The sequence below is a fragment of the Salvelinus sp. IW2-2015 genome, linkage group LG35, assembly GCF_002910315.2.
Source record: "Salvelinus sp. IW2-2015 linkage group LG35, ASM291031v2, whole genome shotgun sequence".
NCBI lineage: Eukaryota > Metazoa > Chordata > Actinopteri > Salmoniformes > Salmonidae > Salvelinus > Salvelinus sp. IW2-2015.
The window spans coordinates 20,777,896-20,797,400 of NC_036874.1; positions in this window are offsets into that span (position 1 = coordinate 20,777,896).

Genomic DNA, 19,505 nt, shown 5'->3' on the forward strand with positions numbered 1-19,505 from the left:
GGTAACTTTCCTATTTATGCTATTTTTGAATATCAGACAGTTTTGATAATTTTATATTGGGCAGACAGACCATTTCATTGCCTCCTCCATTTTTGGGGTAATGCTGTATTCAGTTGGTTGTAATCTTGGATTGAGCAGACCTTCCCATACAATTCTGATAAATTCTGATAATGAAAGACAAAACTCTACCATTCCAATTTACAATGTAATTTAAAAACAAAATACCCTTTTCAAACATATTTTCCATAAATACAGGTATTTTTAATTTGAAAAAAATATTTTACCTTTATTTAACCAGGTAATACCCATTGAGGTTAAAAACCTCTTTTGTGAGGGCGACCTGGCAAGAAGGCAAAACAGGGAAATAGCAACGTGTCCATAAAACATTACTGAATACATACAAAAGACAAAGTGTCACAAGTTAAAGATACAATTGAAGATTAAAAACTGTCGTTGTCACAAACAGTGTTGTCGATCAGAGTCTTAAAAACAGACAAGGACAATAACTCCCCTAACTTTAAAATCTTCTGAAGCATGTTCCAAGATGAAGGGGCATTATGGAAAAATTATTTTTCCCCATCTCAATTCTAGCCTTAGGAACAGACAAGGACAAGGACAAGCGACTGTGAACGAAGACTATATTGAGTGACTGATCCGGCCAGTAAAGAACAGAGATACAAAAGGAGTTGTCCTATCAATGCGTTGTACACAAAAGTGTACTACCAGTGCTTTAGCCTCCTGGTGGAGAGAGAGGTCCATTGCACCATAGCATACAAATCACAGTGATGGGTTAGTGATCTAGTATTGGTGATAAATCTTAAAGCACCATGATACACTGTGTCCAGAGTTTTCAAGGTACTTGCTGAGGCCTGCATATAGACAATATCACCATAATCCAGCACTGATTAAAAAAAACTGCTTTGAACAAGATATTTTCTGACTAACATTGAAAAGCAAGATTTGTTCCTGAAATAGAACCCTAATTTCAACTTCAGTTTCTTGGTCTCTATAGCAGAGGAAAGCGTGCACCTCTCAGTGCTGTTTAAAATTCAACTTTTCATCTAACCAAATCCCAAGATACTTATAGGAGGTGACCCTATCAATTTGCTGGCCTGTTATAACTAAAATCTGCAAGTGACTCCATCTGTTTACTTTCAGGGAAGAGAAAACCATAAACTTTGTTTTCCTTTCATTAAGCACAAGTTTCAGTTGGAAAAGCTGCCTTTGAATAACATCAAAGGCCATCTGCAAGTCCTGAAAAGCCTTCTCAATATTAGATGCGCTAGAATAAATAATTGTGTCATCAGCATACAGATGGATATTTGCAGAGTCAACAGTCTTCCCTATATCATTTGTATACAGTGTAAAAAGGACCAGACCTAAAATTGAGCCCTGGGAGCTCCTTTCGTAAGCCTTCGAAACTCAGATTTCATACCCTCCTGAGCTACACACTGTGTTTTGTCAGAAAGGTCGTTTTGGAACCATTCATTTTTAGTCATTTAGCAGACGCTCTTATCCAGAGCGACTTACAGTAGAGTGCATACATTTTATTACATTTTTACATACTGAGACAAGGATATCCCTACCGGCCAAGAGCAGACGCTCTTATCCAGAGTGACTTACAGTAGAGTGCATACATTTTATTACATTTTTTTTTTTTTTACATACTGAGACAAGGATATCCCTACCGGCCAAACCCTCCCTACCGGCCAAACCCTCCCTAACCCGGACGACGCTATGCCAATTGTGCGTCGCCCCACGGATCTCCCGGTTGCGGCCGGCTGCGACAGAGCCTGGGCGCGAACCCAGCCCAGCCTGGGCGCGAACCCAGAGACTCTGGTGGCGCAGCTAGCACTGCGATGCAGTGCCCTAGACCACTGCATCAACCAGCACATTTGAGTTCAACAATAATAATTGTTATAATATTTGTTCTATCTTTTCTGAGGGATGAAGGTTCCCTAAGGGTCCCTTTATTAAATCATTTCGGACCCACATTCCAAGCTTGAATATCAATGACTGAAAAACACACTTCAAAAAGTGCACTACTTGAAACATTGAACTGGCATGTAGTGATGCAGTACAGCTTTCCTTAGGTATTAATGAATGTACATATCATTTTACACGTCAATTAGAATTAAATTGATGAAGATATTCCTAACCCTAGGGTTAGGGAAAGAAATACAAAATGGCACCATTTTTGTAGTTCACAACTCTTCTGGTTTAGGGAACAAAATGTATGTCATTACTTTTTTTTACATAGGTTACATTATTTCAGAAAAACTGATATTGCATAAGAAAACGTCTGCATGATTCTAATTGATGAAAGATGCAGCTACAATAATTTATGAATGGCATCAAAAAGTCATAATACAAATTCGACAGGATTACATGATACCTACAGGAAGTATCAATGTCACCTCGCATGACGTAACCGTTCTGGATGCACCACTGTGTATACAATATATTGTATGGCCACAGATAACACAGACACAAAGTCAAACTTGGCTAGCTATATCATCAAAAACAAATAACATTTGTCACATGCGCCGAATACAACAGGCATGAAATGCTTCCTTACAAGCCCTTGTAGGTAGGGGTAATGTGACTATGCATACATGATAAACAGTGAGTAGCAGCAGTGTAAAAAACAAAGAGGGGGGGTGTAAATAGTCCGGGTGGCCATTTGATTAATTGTTCAGCAGTCTTATAGCTTGGGGGTAGAACCTGTTAAGGAGCCTTTTGAACCTAGACTTGGCACTCTGGTACCGCTTGCCTTGCGGTAGAAGAGAGAACAGTGTATGACTAGGGTGACTGGAGTCATTGACAATTTTTTGGGCCTTCCTCTGACACCACCTGGTATATAGGTCCTGGATGGCAGGAACCTTGGCCCCAGTGATGTATTGGGCCGTACGCACTACCCTCTGTAGCGCCTTACGGTCAGATACCGAGCAGTTGCCATACCAGGCCAGGCGGTGATGCAACCGGTTAGGATGCTCTCGATGGTGCAGCTGTAGAACTTTTTGAGGATCTGGGGACCCATACCAAATAATTTCAGTCTCCTGTGGGGAAAAGGTGTAGTCGTGCTCTCTTCACAACTGTCTTGGTGTGTTTGGACCATGATAATTTGTTGGTGATGTGGACACCAAGGAACTTGAAACTCACCACCCTCTCTACTTCAGCCCTGTTGATGTAAATGGGGGCCTGTTCGGCCCTCCTTTTCCTGTAGTTCACGATCATCTCCTTTGTCTTGCTCATATTGAGGGAGAGGTTGTTGGCCTGGCACCACACTGACAGGTCTTTGACCTCCCTATAGGCTGTCTCATTGTTTTCAGTGATCAGACCTACAACTGTTGTGTCATCAGCAAACTTAATGATGGTGTTGGAGTCGTGCTTGGCCATGCAGTAGTGGGTGAACAGGGAGTACAGGAGGGAACTAAGCACACACCCCTGAGGGGAACCAGTGTTGAGGATCAGCGTGGCAGATGTGTTGTTGCCTACCCTTACCACTTGGGGGTGGCCTGTCAGGAAGTCCAGGATCCAGTTGCAGATGGAGGTGTTTAGTCCCAGGGTCCTTAGCCTAGTGATGAGCTTTGTGTGCACTATGGTGTTGAACGCTGACCTGTAGTCAATTAACAGCATTCTCGCAAAGGTGTTCCTTTTGTCCAGGTGGGAAAGGGCAGTATGGAGTGTGATTGAAATTGCGTCATCTGTGGATCTGTTGGGGCGGTATGCGAATTGGAGTGGGTCTAGGGTTTCCGGGAAGATTTTGTTGATGTGAGCCATGACCAGCCTTTCAGAGCACTTCATGGCTCCCAACGTGAGTGCTACAGGGCGGTAGTCATTTATGCAGGTTACCTTCACATTCTTCGGCACAGAGACTATGGTGGTCTGCTTGAAACGTGGTATTACAGGCTCGGTCAGGGAGAGGATGAAAATGTCGGTGAAGACACTTGACACTTGTCAGCATGCTCTGAGTACACGCCCTGGTAATCCATCTGGCCCCGCAGCCTTGTGAATGAATGTTGACCTGTTTAAAGTTCTTGCTCACATCGGCTACGGAGAGCGTGATCACACAGTCGTCCGGAACAGCTGGTGCTCTCATGCATGCTTCAGTGTTGCTTGCCTCGAATGCGAGCATGAAAGGCATTTAGCTCGTCTGGTCGGCTCGCGTCACTATGGGGACGACGTCCTCAATGCAATTATTGATGAAGCCGGTGACTGAAGTGGTATACTCCTCAATTTTTATTTATTTATTTTATTTTACCGTTATTTTACCAGGTAAGTTGACTGAGAACACGCCATTGGATGAATCACGGAACATATTCCAGTCTGTGCTAGCAAAACAGTCCTGTAGCATAGCATCCGCGTCATCAGACCACTTCAGTATTAAGCGAGTCACTGGTTCTTCCGGCTTTAGTTTTTGCTTGTAAACCGGAATTAGGATGATAAGAGTTATGGTCAGATTTGCCAAATGGAGGGCGAGGGAAAGCTTTGTATGCATCTCTGTTTGTGGAGTAAAGGTGGTCTAGAGTTTTTTTTGTCCTCTGGTTGCACATGTGACATGCTGGTAGAAATTAGAGAGATATCTTTTCGAAGGGCCTGTTTAACATTCTCCCTCTTCTACCATTTGCCCTCTCTCTTTATATAGCAGAGAGTTGGTTGTTGTTTTGATCATAACCTACAAAATGTACAATTTATTTCCTATAACTGAAAATGTAAGAATACAAGCAATTGCAAGCTTTGCTAGCAAACAGTTGCCAAAAGTATGGGACCTGTTCAGCAATTATGATTATTGCCAACTAATAAAGTTTGTTTGTAGCAATATTGTAGCAGTTTAGAGACCTGAGAATTGTTCATCTTACTGAACCAAATATGAATCTTGTCTTGTTGCTTTTTGTTCTATGTTGCTCTGTCTGTATGCTACGTCTTGCTTGTCCTATGTTGCTCTGCGTGTGCTCACTGCTCAATGATTGTCTGTATTGTAATTGTTTTTAATAACCTGCCGAGGGACTGCGGTTGAAAATTAGCCGGCTGGCTAAAACCGGCACAATGTGCACTGTCCCTGTAAAAATAAAATAAACTCAAAACTCAATGAAAATAAATTCTACTAACCCTGACTGCAAACTAACTTTGATAGTGCACACGTAATAATATTGAAAAAAACAATATTCATTGTGTAGATCATAACAATTGTAGTGTCATGGATCGAGGCACACCTTGTTGTCCTCCCCAGTCCCATTGCATATTGACAGGCTACTTGTCTATGTTTATGAACTGATGAGCATTTATTAAATATTTGTCAAAAACCTTTGTAGATAAGAACCTGTGTGGCCCAGTTGGTAGAGCATGGCACTTGCAACATCAGGGTTGTGGTCCCATGGTGGACCAGTACGAAAAAAATGTATGCACTCACTACTGTAAGTAAATGTAAGAATTACAGAGTGGTTGGGGTTCGGAATTCTTTGGAACAGGTTTTTTCTGGACTAAAGATGCTGAGATTTCTGCGCATGTGCTGGATCCGCTATCACTTCCTTTTGAGTCCTTTTAGCTGCTGCTCAGTGCTTACTCCCTCCATGACTGTGCTGCCTCTTGTACATGAAAGATTGTTTGAACAAACTTGAATTATTTGTCTGTTGTAACAACAATCTATTGCAAACATTAGCAAAGCAATATATACAGTACCAGTCAAATGTTCGTACACACCTACTCATTCCAGGGTTTTCTTTATTTTTACTATTTTCTACTTTGTAGAATAATACTGTAGCAACCACAAAAGTGTTAAACAAATCAAAATATATTTTTGTTTGAGGTTCTTCAATGTAGCCACCCTTGATGACAGCTTTGCACAGTCTTGGCATTCTCTCAACCATCTTCATGAGGTAGACACCTGGGATGCATTTCAATGAACAGGTGTACCTTGTTAAAAGGTACGCCTGACTTCCCTGCCACCAGCACGCACCCATTACAGCAGAAATTTTATGCTCTTAGTTTAACCTTTATTTGACTATGTAAGTAAGTTAATAAATGCTAAAAAACTCAGAAAACCAATATATACAAAAAGAATATAAAAAGGGTACAAAACCTGTCGCACCCAGACCATGACTTGCACAAAACATACAACAAACAATCACCGACAAAGACATGAGGGTAAACAGAGGGTTAAATACACAACATGTAATTGATGGGATTGAAACCAGGTGTGATGGAAGACAAGACAAAACCAATGGAAAATGGATCAGCGATGGCAAGAAGGTCGTTGACGTCGACCGCCGAACACCGCCCGAGCAAGGAGAGGGACCGACTTAGGCGGAAGTCGTGACATCTGCATTTTCTAATTATAGTCTAAACAATACCCAAATGGAGATTAAGTGAAAATAAAATCTCATTGATTTATCAAAATCAGTCCCCATGCTTGTCTCAGAGCAGCACTAAACGGTGCTAAAATAGTTGTAGGCTTTTTCTTCAAATCATATTGCTTCTAACTTCAATATACTCTTTAAATAAATAAGACCTACACCACTTTTAACAGCACATTACTCAACACTAGTGAGACTCATTTTGCCTATGGTAGGCCTACAGTATAACTAAAAATAGGTTTATCAATGACTTGACTCTCCTCCAATAATTACATTTAGAGGATTGGAGGATTCTAAATTAATATCGAAGCGGGATGTTCCGTTAGGATCTGTGAGAATATGTGAGAAAATCTAAGGGGATTTTATATATTTCTAAATTAATTAATAATAATCGCTTCGTTTAAAAAGTAACGATATTTGGAGATTTCGTTTTCATTTAACCTGGAGTGAGCGAGGAAAAAGGCAATTCTTGAACATGGGGTGAGACATTCTCACTAATTTGTAAATAAAGCCAGCTTGTTATTTAGAATTATTTATTTGTGGATAAACCTAACTTAATTATTTTGCAGACATCATTTGCTTATATTCAGTCAACACAAACTCAGCAAAAAAAAGAAACATATTTTTTTCAGGACCCTGTTTTTCAAAGATAATTCATAAATTTGTAAAGGGTTTAAACACTGTTTCCCATGCTTGTTCAATGAACCATAAACAATTAACTTCTCTAGGGTAATGCAGCATTCGGAATTTTGGATGAAAAGCATGCCCAAATTAAACTGCCAGCTTCTCGGGCCCAGAAGATATGATATGCATATAACTGGTAGATTTGGATAGAAAACACTCTAAAGTTTCCAAAACTGTTAAAAGAGTGTCTGTGAGTATAACAGAACTGATTTGGCAGGCGAAAACCTGAGAAAAATCCATTGCGGAAGTAGTTTATTTTGGGGTTTTGTAGTTTTCTATTCAATGCCATTACAGTATCCATTGACTTAGGACTCAAATTGCAGTTCCTATGCCTTCCACTAGATGTCAACAGTCTTTAGAAATTGTTTCAGGCTTGTATTCTGAAAAATTAGGAAGTAAGAGCAGTCTGAATGAGTGGACCCTAAAGTGTCACAGATTTTTTTCATGCGCACGACCGAGAGAGTGCCTTTCTTGTTTACCTTTCATATTGACGACGTTATTGTCCAGTTAAAATATTATCGATTATTTAGGCTAAAAACAACCTGAGGATTGAATATAAACATCGTTTGACATGTTTCTATGAACTTTAAGGATGCAATTTGGATTTTTTTGTCTGCCTGTTTTGACTGCGTTTGAGCCTGTGGATTACTGAAGAAAACGTGCAAACAAAACTGAGGTTTTTGGATATAAAGAGACTTTATCGAACAAAAGGAACATTTATTGAGTAAATGAATGTCTGCTGAGTGCAACCATATGAAGATCATCAAAGGTAAGGGATTAATTGTATCTCTATTTCTGACTTGTGTAACTCTTCTACTTGGCTGGTTACTGTTTGTAATGATTTGTCTGCTGGGCTATGTTCTCAAATAATCGTACGGTATGCTTTCGCCGTAAAGCATTTTTTAAATCTGACACCGTGGTTCGATTCACAAGAAGTTCATCTTTAAACCTATCTAAAATATGTTTTGTTTTCTGAATTTTTATGAGTATTTCTGTATTTGAATTTGGCGCCCAGCAGTTTCACTGGCTGTTGAAGAGGTGGGACGCTAACATCTCACGTACCCAAGAGAGGTTAATGAACACGCACCTGTGGAACGGTCGTTAAGACACTAACAGCTTACAGATGGTAGGCAATTAAGGTCACAGTTATGAAAATGTAGGACACCAAAGAGGCCTTTCTACTGACTCTGAAAAACACCAAAAGAAAGATAACCAGGGTCCCTGCTCATCTGCGTGAACGTGCCTTAGGCATGCTGCAAGGAGGCATGAGGACTGCAGATGTGGCCAGGGCAATAAATTGCTATGTCCGTACTGTGAGAAGCCTAAGACAGCATTACAGGGAGACAGGACGGACAGCTGATCATCCTCACAGTGGCAGACCACGTGTAACAACACCTGCACAGGATCGGTACATCCGAACATCACACCTGCGGGACAGGTACAGGATGGCAACAACAACTGCCCGAGTTACACAAGGAACGCACAATCCCTCCATCAGTGCTCAGACTGTCCGCAATAGCCTGAGAGAGACTGGACTGAGGGCTTGTAGGCCTGTTGTAAGGCAGGTCTTCACCAGACATCACCGGCAACAACGTCGTCTATGGGCACAAACCCACCGTCGCTGGACCAGACAGGACTGGCAAAAAGTGCTCTTCACTGACGAGTCGCGGTTTTGTCTCACCAGGGGTGATGGTCAGATTCACGTTTATCATCGAAGGAATGAGTGTTACACCGAGGCCTGTACTCTGGAGTGGGATCGATTTGGAGGTGGAGGGTCCGTGGTCTGGGGGCGGTGTGTCACAGCATCATCGGACTAAGCTTGTTGTCATTGCAGGAAATCTCTGTGTTACAGGGAAGACATCCTCCTCCCTCATGTGATACGCTTCCTGCAGGCTCATCCTGACATGACCCTCCAGCATGACAATGCCACCAGCCATACTACTCGTTCTGTGCGTGATTTCCTGCAAGACAGGAATGTCAGTGTTCTGCCATGGCCAGCAAAGAGTCCGGATCTCAATCCCATTGAGCACGTCTGGGACCTGTTGGATCGGAGGGTGAGGGTTGGGCCATTCCCCCCAGAAATGTCCGGGAACTTGCAGGTCCCTTGGTGGTGGAAGAGTGGGGTAACATCTCACAGCAAGAACTGGCAAATCTTGTGCAGTCCATGAGGAGATGCACTGCAGTACTTAATGCAGCTGGTGGCCACACCAGGTACTGATTGTTACTTTTGATTTTGACCCCTCCTTTTGTTCAGGGACACATTATTCCATTTATGTTAGTCACATGTATGTGGAACTTGTTCAGTTTGTCTCAGTTGTTGAATCTTGTTATGTTCATACAAATATTTACACATGTTAAGTTGCTGAAAATAAACGCAGTTGACAGTGAGAGGACGTTTCTTTTTTTGCTGAGTTTAGTTCTCACTGATCAACCTGTGACTAACTAACTTGGCAAATGGGTCCCTACTGAGGGCGTCAGCCACAATGTTCTTTGTACCTGCTATGTGCTTCAGATCGAATGATTAGGGCACCAAATCTGGCCAAATTGGCTAGAGACATCTTTACGATGTCTCTAGCTCTCCCCATAAGCTTGGACATGATCTCCTGTGACTGTTCTATGACCGGCACACCCCTTTTTCTCAGGTAAACATTCATGAGCTCCTCCCATTCATGTACTGAGTACTTGTCAGACCCATCCCCTCTGAAACATGGGGGCTCTCTCACGTCAGACTGCATTACCAACTTCATACCAGATAAATGAAGGGAAGGTGTGTCAGTGAATGTCTGGCCTGTACTGGTGCTCTGAGCATGTGCTTCTCTATCCTCCTTCCTCTCACCTTCCTTCCTAATCTGAGCTGATATAGGCTGTCCTATCTGATGAGCGAGTTGTGTGATAAGATTTCCAAAGTCAGGATTGGCCACCTCCGAACTATCTGAGGGGGTGTAACTAGGCATAATTATAGGAGCTGAGGGTATGTCGTTAGGTACCTGAGTAGAGTACAAATTTGGTGAATCTACAACATCTATAGTTCTAGCTGGGGTCTGAGGCAACTCCCTGAAAAACCTCCCTCTCCCAAGACCCAGTACAAGCTCATCACCGAAAACACAGTCTCCTTTTCCAACAATATAAGTCATATTCACTATCAATATACACAAATAAAATGAAATATATGTATCAACAATTTCAAATTAATCAGTTAATCTAAGAGATATACCCAACAAACATTCGCTTTTTTCCCTTGTGTGTGTAAGATATTTCACTTCCAACCTATTTATAGCATAGCAACTCCCAGCGACCAAGCTGGTGTTGATCAACGCCGATTCACAATGATCCATGTTGATCCGGGTCACGGCACCAATGTAACCGACTCTGTACCGGTACCTTTCTGCGTTCTGGTAAGGTGTAGGTGGAAGATAAGGCTCTGGACACAATTCTGCAGGTTGTCTCTCTTTTAATGACTGCATGGAATGGGTACAAATACAAGGCAAAATGTAATGCTGCCGTCTGGACTCCCTTACAAGTATATTTGCCTCTCCTCATCACGCTGTGAGCAAACTCAGGAGTAAAAGCATCAACAAAAAAATACATTGTACAAAATGTTCATGTTCATATTTTCAAAAGACTCCCATTTCGTTTTATAAATGTTGTACACCAATAATCTACTAATAAGTGCTCAATATTTCTTAGAGTGTACTATTTTACCATTATACCGGAGGCATACTAATGAAGCAACACCATTTTTTAAATGAACGACAGCTAACTAGGCACATTAAACATGAAATACAAAATCGTCACATTTCACAACATACCTGCATTGAATGGGTACAAATACAAGGCAAAAGTTAATGCTGCCGTCTGGACTCCCATACAAGTATAGTTGCCTAATAAAAGACAAAAGACATTGCAGAATACCTGTAAGAAAATCATCAGAAAACTCATGCTGCCGGCACCTGGAAGAGACCCACTCCCGCAACAAAGCTAACGGTAGCTGGGTGAGTCATGCAAAGTTGCACTCGAACATTATTCCCATTCACCTAAATATATATTACTATAAACAGTAATGCAACACTAAATCAGTGACAATATAACTTTTGCTTGTCTTTTCTTGAGCATTTGTGAATATTTGCGAACATATTCATTCAAAAGACCGGAGCATACATAACACATAATTCTCCTCATCACGCTCTGAGCAAATTGAGGAGTAAAATCATGGCTCCCGTTGATGACATCACAGTATTAACACAAATTAGAAAATAAATACAATAAAATAATTCACTCTTGAAAGTAGTGTAATACATCTCAAAATAACTTTTAAATAATAAATTAAAATAAATTAGGGATTTTCGGTTAAATAGAAAGTATATTTTACACCTGTTACACGTCGTGTGTCTGCAGGCTCTATCAGCCCATTGCACACGATAACACGTTATGTAGTTTAGTCACTCAACCAACATATTTTGTTTATTTAAAATCCGGCAGTCGTGGACTTGGTTGTTAAAGTGTTCCAACAGGAGAAACATTGTAGACTCCTATACAAGACTCTTGTATTTATGTCAATTGTTGGGCTCATTGCAATTACTCAAATGCAACACAGAAGATAGACTCTGTGTGTGTAATAATAATTATAATGAAACAACGAGGGGCCATGCATCAGAGCTTTCTCACCTTGCCAGGGTTGCCAGGAAGCTTTTGTGCATCCCAGCAACCAGCGTGCCATCAGAGAGAGTGTTCAGTGCCTGCGGGCACATTGTCTCCCCTTGCAGGTCACTGCTTAAACCAGACAAAGTAAATATGCTGACATTTTTACATTTCAATCTCAAGTGAACAAAGATGCATACATACAGGATGTTAGGCCAGCAGCACCTTATTTCTTTATGAAGGAGAGAACGGACATACAACCAGTGCTGTTCATTTAATTTGTTTACCTATTTTGTGTTGTTATTTTAACGTCAACACCTACACATTGGATGTGTTTACATATGGTTGTATTGTTCTTACATGCACATTGGATGTGTTTACATATGGTTGTATTGTTCTTACATGCACATTGGATTTGTTTACATATGGTTGTATTGTTCTTACATGCACATTGCTTTACTTGTGTTGCTTTTATATGCACATTTGATTTGCTTACTTAAGGTTGTGTTCATTAAAACCTGCACTAGGGAAACTTGTACCTCTCATGGCCACATGGTGCCATCTTTAATGTTAATGTTTATTAGTTTAGTGTTTATGCACAATGCAAAAAGTGCATAGTGCTGCTAATTTTATTTGTTGTTTGTTGGTTTTAAATATAAAACTTGGTGAAATTATTTCAGAATGTGTATCAGTACTTTTTTAACATTTCCAGCACATTTTAACAATACCGCGATAATACTGATAACCGTGGTAATTTTGGTCACTATAATCGTGATATGAAATTTTCATACCGTTTCATCTCTACTTGTGACATGACATAAAACAAATTTGAGTGGCAGCAATACGCCACCGCACCATATAACTCTACTAAGAAAATTAAAAAGAGCTCTACTAACTTCTAACAGACCTTCCCCCATCCCCCAAATAAAAAATTATAATTTTTGCTGTCACACTAATTGTTCTTCCTTTTATAGCATTTCAAAATATACAGTGCCTTCCAAAAGTATTCATACCCCTTGACTTATTTCACATTTTGTTGTGTTACAACCTGAATTCTAAATTGATTGAATAGTTTTTTTTCTACACACAATACACCATAATGACAGAGTGAAAACATGTTACAATTTTTTTTTTGCAAATGTTAAGAAAATGAAGTACAGAAATATCTCATTTGCATACGTACATATTTGTAGAAGCACCTTTGGCAGCGATTACAGCTGTGAGTCTTTCTGGGTAAGTCTCTTAGAGCTTTCCACACCTGGATTGTGCAACATTTCTTCATTTTTTTTTTTTTTTAATTCTTCAAGCTCTGTCAAATTGGTTGTTGATCATTGCTAGATAACCATGTCAAGGTCTTGACATAGATTTTCAAGCAGATTTAAGTATAAACTGTAACTCTGCCACTCATGAACATTCAGTGTCTTCTTGGCAAGCAACTCCGGTGTAGATTTGGCCGTGCATTTTAGGTTATTGTCCTAGTGAGAATACTTTCTGAAGGCATTGTATATTTTTTTTATGGAATGTTTCTGGCACTGTGTTCATAATAGGCTATACTGTTGTTCAGGCATCATTCAAACCAACTAATAATCTTTGCTTCATATACTTAGCTAGCTGTGGAAGGTCGGCAGCTGAAATGACTATACATATAATGAAATGTGTGAATACTTTCTGAAGGCACTGTATATTTTTAAATGGAATGTTTCTGGCACCGTGTTCATAATATGCCATGCTGTTGTTCAGGCATCATTCAAACCAGCAAATAATGTTTGCGTCATATACTTAGCTAGCTGTGGAAGGTCGGCCGCCGAAATGACTATACATATAATGGGAATTCTATGACTTACTAAAACCACGGTGAATCACCTGTTACTGAATCACAATAATAGGTCAAAGTAGGCTTGCTTTGATTTATTTACAATCCTCCACCCTTCAACTTGTATTTGTCATTCAGCTTAGGTTTGAATGTTTGGTTACACTCAAACATTACTCGAACCAGTGGATGTCTTCAGTGCACATCAGCTTAGAGAGGAGCCATCCAAAACACCCTCTTCTGTGTCCATGGCTTTCAGAAAACATCTCCACTGAGAATATAATAGAATAATAATTAGACAGTCAATACTTTCTACAACAATTTACCAGAATATAATTCCTTAAGAAGTAGAGATAAACTTGTTGAAAGCAAATACATGGTTCAAACCTGATGAGACCTCAGAAGATGACTCCCTCTGCATTTTCTTCAACCGAATTATCCTTTCTGACGGTGTGATATGAATTCCTCTGTGAGAGTGCTGTATTGACATACAAACGCATGGTTAAATCCTTCAGCTGTGAAAGAATGTGTACAAAACTGCATAAAATAAAGTGTATGACATTTTAAGTCAAATAAACATGAAGTCACATCAGTGAAATTTATGTTTGATAGTTTGGGGGATTTCCAATCTGTTACTGCATAAGCACCTACTGTACCTTTTTTATTTTCACACTCAGGACTGTGTACCTTCTTCTGCCAGTGTATGTTTGACCTGGCATCTGTAGTAGGCCCTTGGTAGCAAACACAGTGGAAAGGCAAGCCCTAGGTGACAAGCCCTTGGTTGCAGAAATGGTGGAAAGGCCCTTTGATACAGTGATGTTTGACTGACACATGGGCCATTCTTCATAATTGACTTTGCTGCTCACTACATATGGTGGCGTTTGACCTGGCATCTGTGGTAGGCCCTTGGTTGCAGAAACAGTGGAAAGGCAAGCTCTAGGTGACAAACCCTTGCTTGCAGAAATGGTGGAAWGGCCCTTTGYTACAGTGATGTTTGACTGACAAGTGGGCCAWTCTTCATAATTGACTTTGCTGCTCACTGCATATGGTGGCGTTTGACCTGGGATCTGTGGTAGGCCCTTGGTTGCAGAAACAGTGGAAAGGCAAGCCCTAGGTGACAAGCCCTTGCTTGCAGAAATGGTGGAATGGCCCTTTGGTACAGTGATGTTTGACTGACAAGTGGGCCAATCTTCATAATTTACTTTGCTGCTCACTACACATGGTTGTGTTTGACTCTCAGGTTGACGGTGGGAACCTGAGTCTACTTCAGGGGAGCTGCCATTGGTCTGATTTGAGATCAACAGCAGGGTCTCTTGCACAAGATGAGCAACAATGAAGTAGCTGAGAGCCTCATCTTGGGCATCCAGGGCAGAGTTTAAATTGTAGTCCATGAGGTTAATCTGAAATTGCAGGCACTCCAGAACACGGCCGCAGATTAACTCAATGGCCTGTGGATGGCGGCAGACGTCACAGATAGTCTCATCAGCACATACTGTTACCCCTGGAGACTCAGACAGCTTATTTATAGCACTATGAAAAAGATCCTGAGCATAAAGGTGGGGCTTCTCTTCCATGGGCACGTTAGGACAAATCTCCTGCAGCAGTCTGGAGATGATCTCCCACACAGCCTTGCATTTCACTATGCACTCACTGGCAGATTGAGGAGCAGCAAGCTCAGGTGTGAGTTGTCTGTTACTGTGGCTTGTAACAGGGCAGTCATCTTTGTGGCTGGTTTGGTCTGGGAGATATGTGGAGTCTGACTCCTGTTCTGAGAAGAGCTTGTACACTTGCTTTGCCACTATATCAGCCAGTGCTGTGACTACAAGCTTCCTTCTGAGCTTGAGAGCGTCTTGCAAAGCCTCAGCTGAACCAGTTTCCTTTACCATCTTCTTATACACTAATCTGGCAGCTTTCTCCAGATCTGTAAGGGAGGGTTTGCACCATTTTTGCTGGTGCTCACCTACTGGAATCGTCAGCATAGCTGTGTTAGTGAAGAGCTCCACCATGACTGCATCCATGAGATCTCCGGTCATGTCAGTGGAGCATCGGCTCTGTGGCCCATTCCAGGTGCTGTCTGGTGACCGACAGTATGATATGAAGTCTAGGATTCTGAGGACAAGATCTTCAGAGATGTCGGAGGCTGCACAGGACACCGAGGAAGCATTTGTGTCCGTTCTGGGGCCGGGTGAGATTGGACTATCAGTGTGATCGACACTAGTGTGATAGACAGCCCCAATCCTGCTGGTTACTTTGGACACCTCCAGAGAGATTGAGCTGGAAATCTCTTTCACCATGTGTCCCGAGGATACAGCCTTCCACAAGCTTTCTTGGGAACCAGTGCAGGAAAGCAATTCTTTGTGAACACTCTTGGCCACCTGATGTTTATAACTAGATGGGAGGACCAGAGACTCGTCGGTATGTAAACCAAACAGGTCACTTGGGGTGTTCTTTAGCTCATCAACCACATTATCAATGAGGTCCAAAGCTGTTTCACTCAGGCCAGGAATGGCGGTGTCTAGTTGGGTACCTGTCTCATCGTAATAGATTTCGCCTATTAAGCAGGTCACAATATCATCAATTGTTTCAACTTGCTGAGCGTGTTGATTCTCAAGAAAAGAAAATAGACTGTCGTCATCTGGTGTCATCTGTTGGACCCTCACACTCTGCTGGGCTGACTTTGTCCTGGGTTGGTTCTCAAGTACATTAAACCATCCTGCCTTGTTGCTACAGTCAGGTGTTTGTGGTGCAGTTGTTAAGGTTGGCTCCTTATTGGCTGGGGATTCCAATGCACTTTTAATTTGCTCCTTGGTTCTCTGGGCCCATACGGGTGTCTCATGGTGTTTGGCCTGTGACTGGCTGGGTTTTCCCTCATTCTGGGTGGCTTTGATGTGTGGCTCCTGTTCAGTGTGCACGGCGGTCTTGACTGGTGACGTCTTCCTAAAAGACCTTCTCACACTGCTGGCGGCCTTACTGTGCCAGGGAGGCTCAGGTTTCACGCATTTAGACCACATGATCCTTTTCACATCTGAAAAACACAGGGGTAAGTGTTTGACAATGTTGTAGCTGCGATAGCTTCTATTTCTATTTTGTTTGAAAAGGTTTTCAGTGGATACGTTTCTCTTACCCTCAGGAAAAAATGATCCAGTTATTGATAACCATCACTCTCTGTTATAATAATGCCACACTGACGAACCGTTTCTATGATGTAATAGTGATGTAACAGTCACTATCTTTATGGTACCAATGCACATGATGTAATAATGCATCGGATTTATCCAAAATCTCTTTGGTCACTTTCAAATAAACTACCAGTTTCATTTTTTAAGTATATTTTTGATTAACCAAATAGTTTATAGGAAATAACATTGTAGCCTTAATTGAATAAAAATGTAATTACTACTGATCAATGCCCACATGTTTTTTTGTGTGATTATTCTGCCCTTGAGTTGCGTTCCCATGCAAAACTAGACAGATAGCTAACAACTAAGTCTTCAATAAAACTCCCAAGGCGTGACTTTTCTTGAATGAATATATTGTAAACGTTTATGTTGTAAAACTGCAAAATACAGAAAATAATATACTTTAGTATTCAATTCACACCGACATACTGTAGCTGTACATTATACAATTGAAGTTGCATAAATACAAAGCACGTGCTAAGGCACCATGCATCTGGCATGATGCCAAACCATATAGCTAATTGTTACTCATATGGTAATTGGCTAACTCCTTTCATTACTCTAATAATGTACAACCATCTATATAGAATAACAAAGCATATTACACTAGAAACAGTAACAAAACTACAGTATTGTATATTTTACAATTCGTTTGCATGACGCACGAGCAAAGTAATACAGCTAACGGCATACATGAAAGGCATTGCAATTTGTGAATAAATGCAACCAACCAACATTGATATGTAAGCAACTCTATCAATAACAAGATTATCATCATTAGCTAAATGCTTGAATCGAATTTACAAACAAATATTTTCCAAGGCTGAAGCGTGACAAGAAATAACTACACTGAAAGACCTGCACCGTAGCGTTGTTTTTAGCTGCTTCTATGCGTGCAGAACGAATTCTCTACTTCCTGTTTGCGTAGTCTTTCTAAGTACCAGAAAGCTCCACCAGGGGGCGAATAACATCATGAACACAATGAAAATACATTTTAACCATTGTAATAAAATAATCTGTTACCTTCTAACAGGATGGCAGCACACTCCCCGCCTGGTATAATGAAATTTGGCCACTATGAAATAAAACATATCAAGAAACAAATAATGTCCTTTCTATTATTATCTTTTGTCTCTAGGATGCTTCAGAAAGAAGAACAATCTCTGAGATTGGTTTCAGAAACACCTTAGCAGCTCCTTGCTTGACAATTTTTAGTTCTACTTTCCTAACCTTTTTGTCAGTACTGGGAAAGTTTTTTTTGAATGTACTTTGTTTTGGGAACTCTTTTCCTTTTTCAAGGCATTTGAATTCCTCTCTGAAGGCTTCATGTTGCACACAGTGAATGATTGCTGTTTTGGCTTGTGACAACTCACTTGTACCGCATGGTTTATTACAGTCATGCCAGCCTCTGCAGCTGGTGTTGTCCGCACCTTCATGGAAGGATCTGGCAACATGAATGAGTCGTGCTGTGGCTCGATTGAGAGCTTTCCAGCTTGAGAACCTCTCAAAGCGATGAGAACCGAGTTGAGCTCCAGAAACCTTAGAGGCGAAGACAGTGACGTCTGGTCGAATCTCTGCGTCTGCGTGAGGCTCTACAAGGTCAAAATTTATGTTCTCAGGCTCACTTGAGTTTGTTTGGGTCAGAGAAGGTGGACCTGAGAACCAACTGGTGTACTTTAAGAGCGCAGCAAGTATAGGCCTGGTTGCATGGTCTGCTGGATTGCTGTCAGTGTTTACATAACACCACTGATCTGGATGGGCAGACTTCCTGATGCGAGTTACTCTATTGGCAACATACACATAGAATCTTTTGGTGACATTGTGGATGTAACCGAGAACTATCTTACTGTCTGTGTAGAACTTGGCCGCATTTACACCAATGTCAATTTCGTCTCTGATCAGTTCATACATCTCAACAGCTAGCAAAGCCGCACACAGTTCTAGGCGTGGGATAGTGTGGGCCGGACGAGGGGCCAAATTTGATTTCCCCATGCATTGACCTTCCGAGTCAATAACTCTCAGGTAGGCTACCGCTCCTATGGCTACTGTAGAGGCATCCGAGAAGATGTGTAGCTCTCTTCTTCGAGTGGTAGACAAGGAGACTGGGATGTAGGTCCGCTGAATATACATATGTTCCAACTCCATCAAAGATTCCTTCCACACTTTCCATTCCTCTTCTTTTTCTGTGGGAAGGGGGGCATCCCACTCACTCTGATCAGAAGAGAGTTCTCTGATTAAGGCTTTACCTTGCATTGTTATTGGAGCCACGAACCCAAGGGGGTCATAAAGCCTATTCACTGTGGACAGGATGCCTCTCCGCGTAAAAGGCTTCTCATTGTGGGACACCTGGAATGAGAAGCTGTCTGTTTCCAGGTTCCAGGAAAGTCCCAGACTCCGTTGAAAGGGGAGAGGATCCACTCCTAGGTCCAGATCTTTTAAGTCTTTTGCACGGTCCTCCATAGGGAAGGCTTCCATAACTGTTTTGCTATTGGATGCAATCTTGTGTAGTTTCATGTTGGACTCCGCCAACATTGATTGTGTTTTTCTTGGAATGTTGATAGCTTCTTCTGTAGTAGCTACTGATGTCAGCCCATCATCGACGTAGAAGTTCCTCACTACATATTGCTTGGGTTCTGACCCGTGTTCCTTCTCACCCTGTAGCGCTGCTCGTCTCATGCAGTAGATGGCTACGGCTGGTGAAGGGCTGTTCCCAAATACATGGACTTTCATCCTGTACTCAGTTATGTTTCTATCTGGGTTGTTGTCTTCATACCAGAGAAACCTTAAGTAATCTCTGTGATCCTCACGTACACCAAAACAGTAAAACATTTGTTGCAC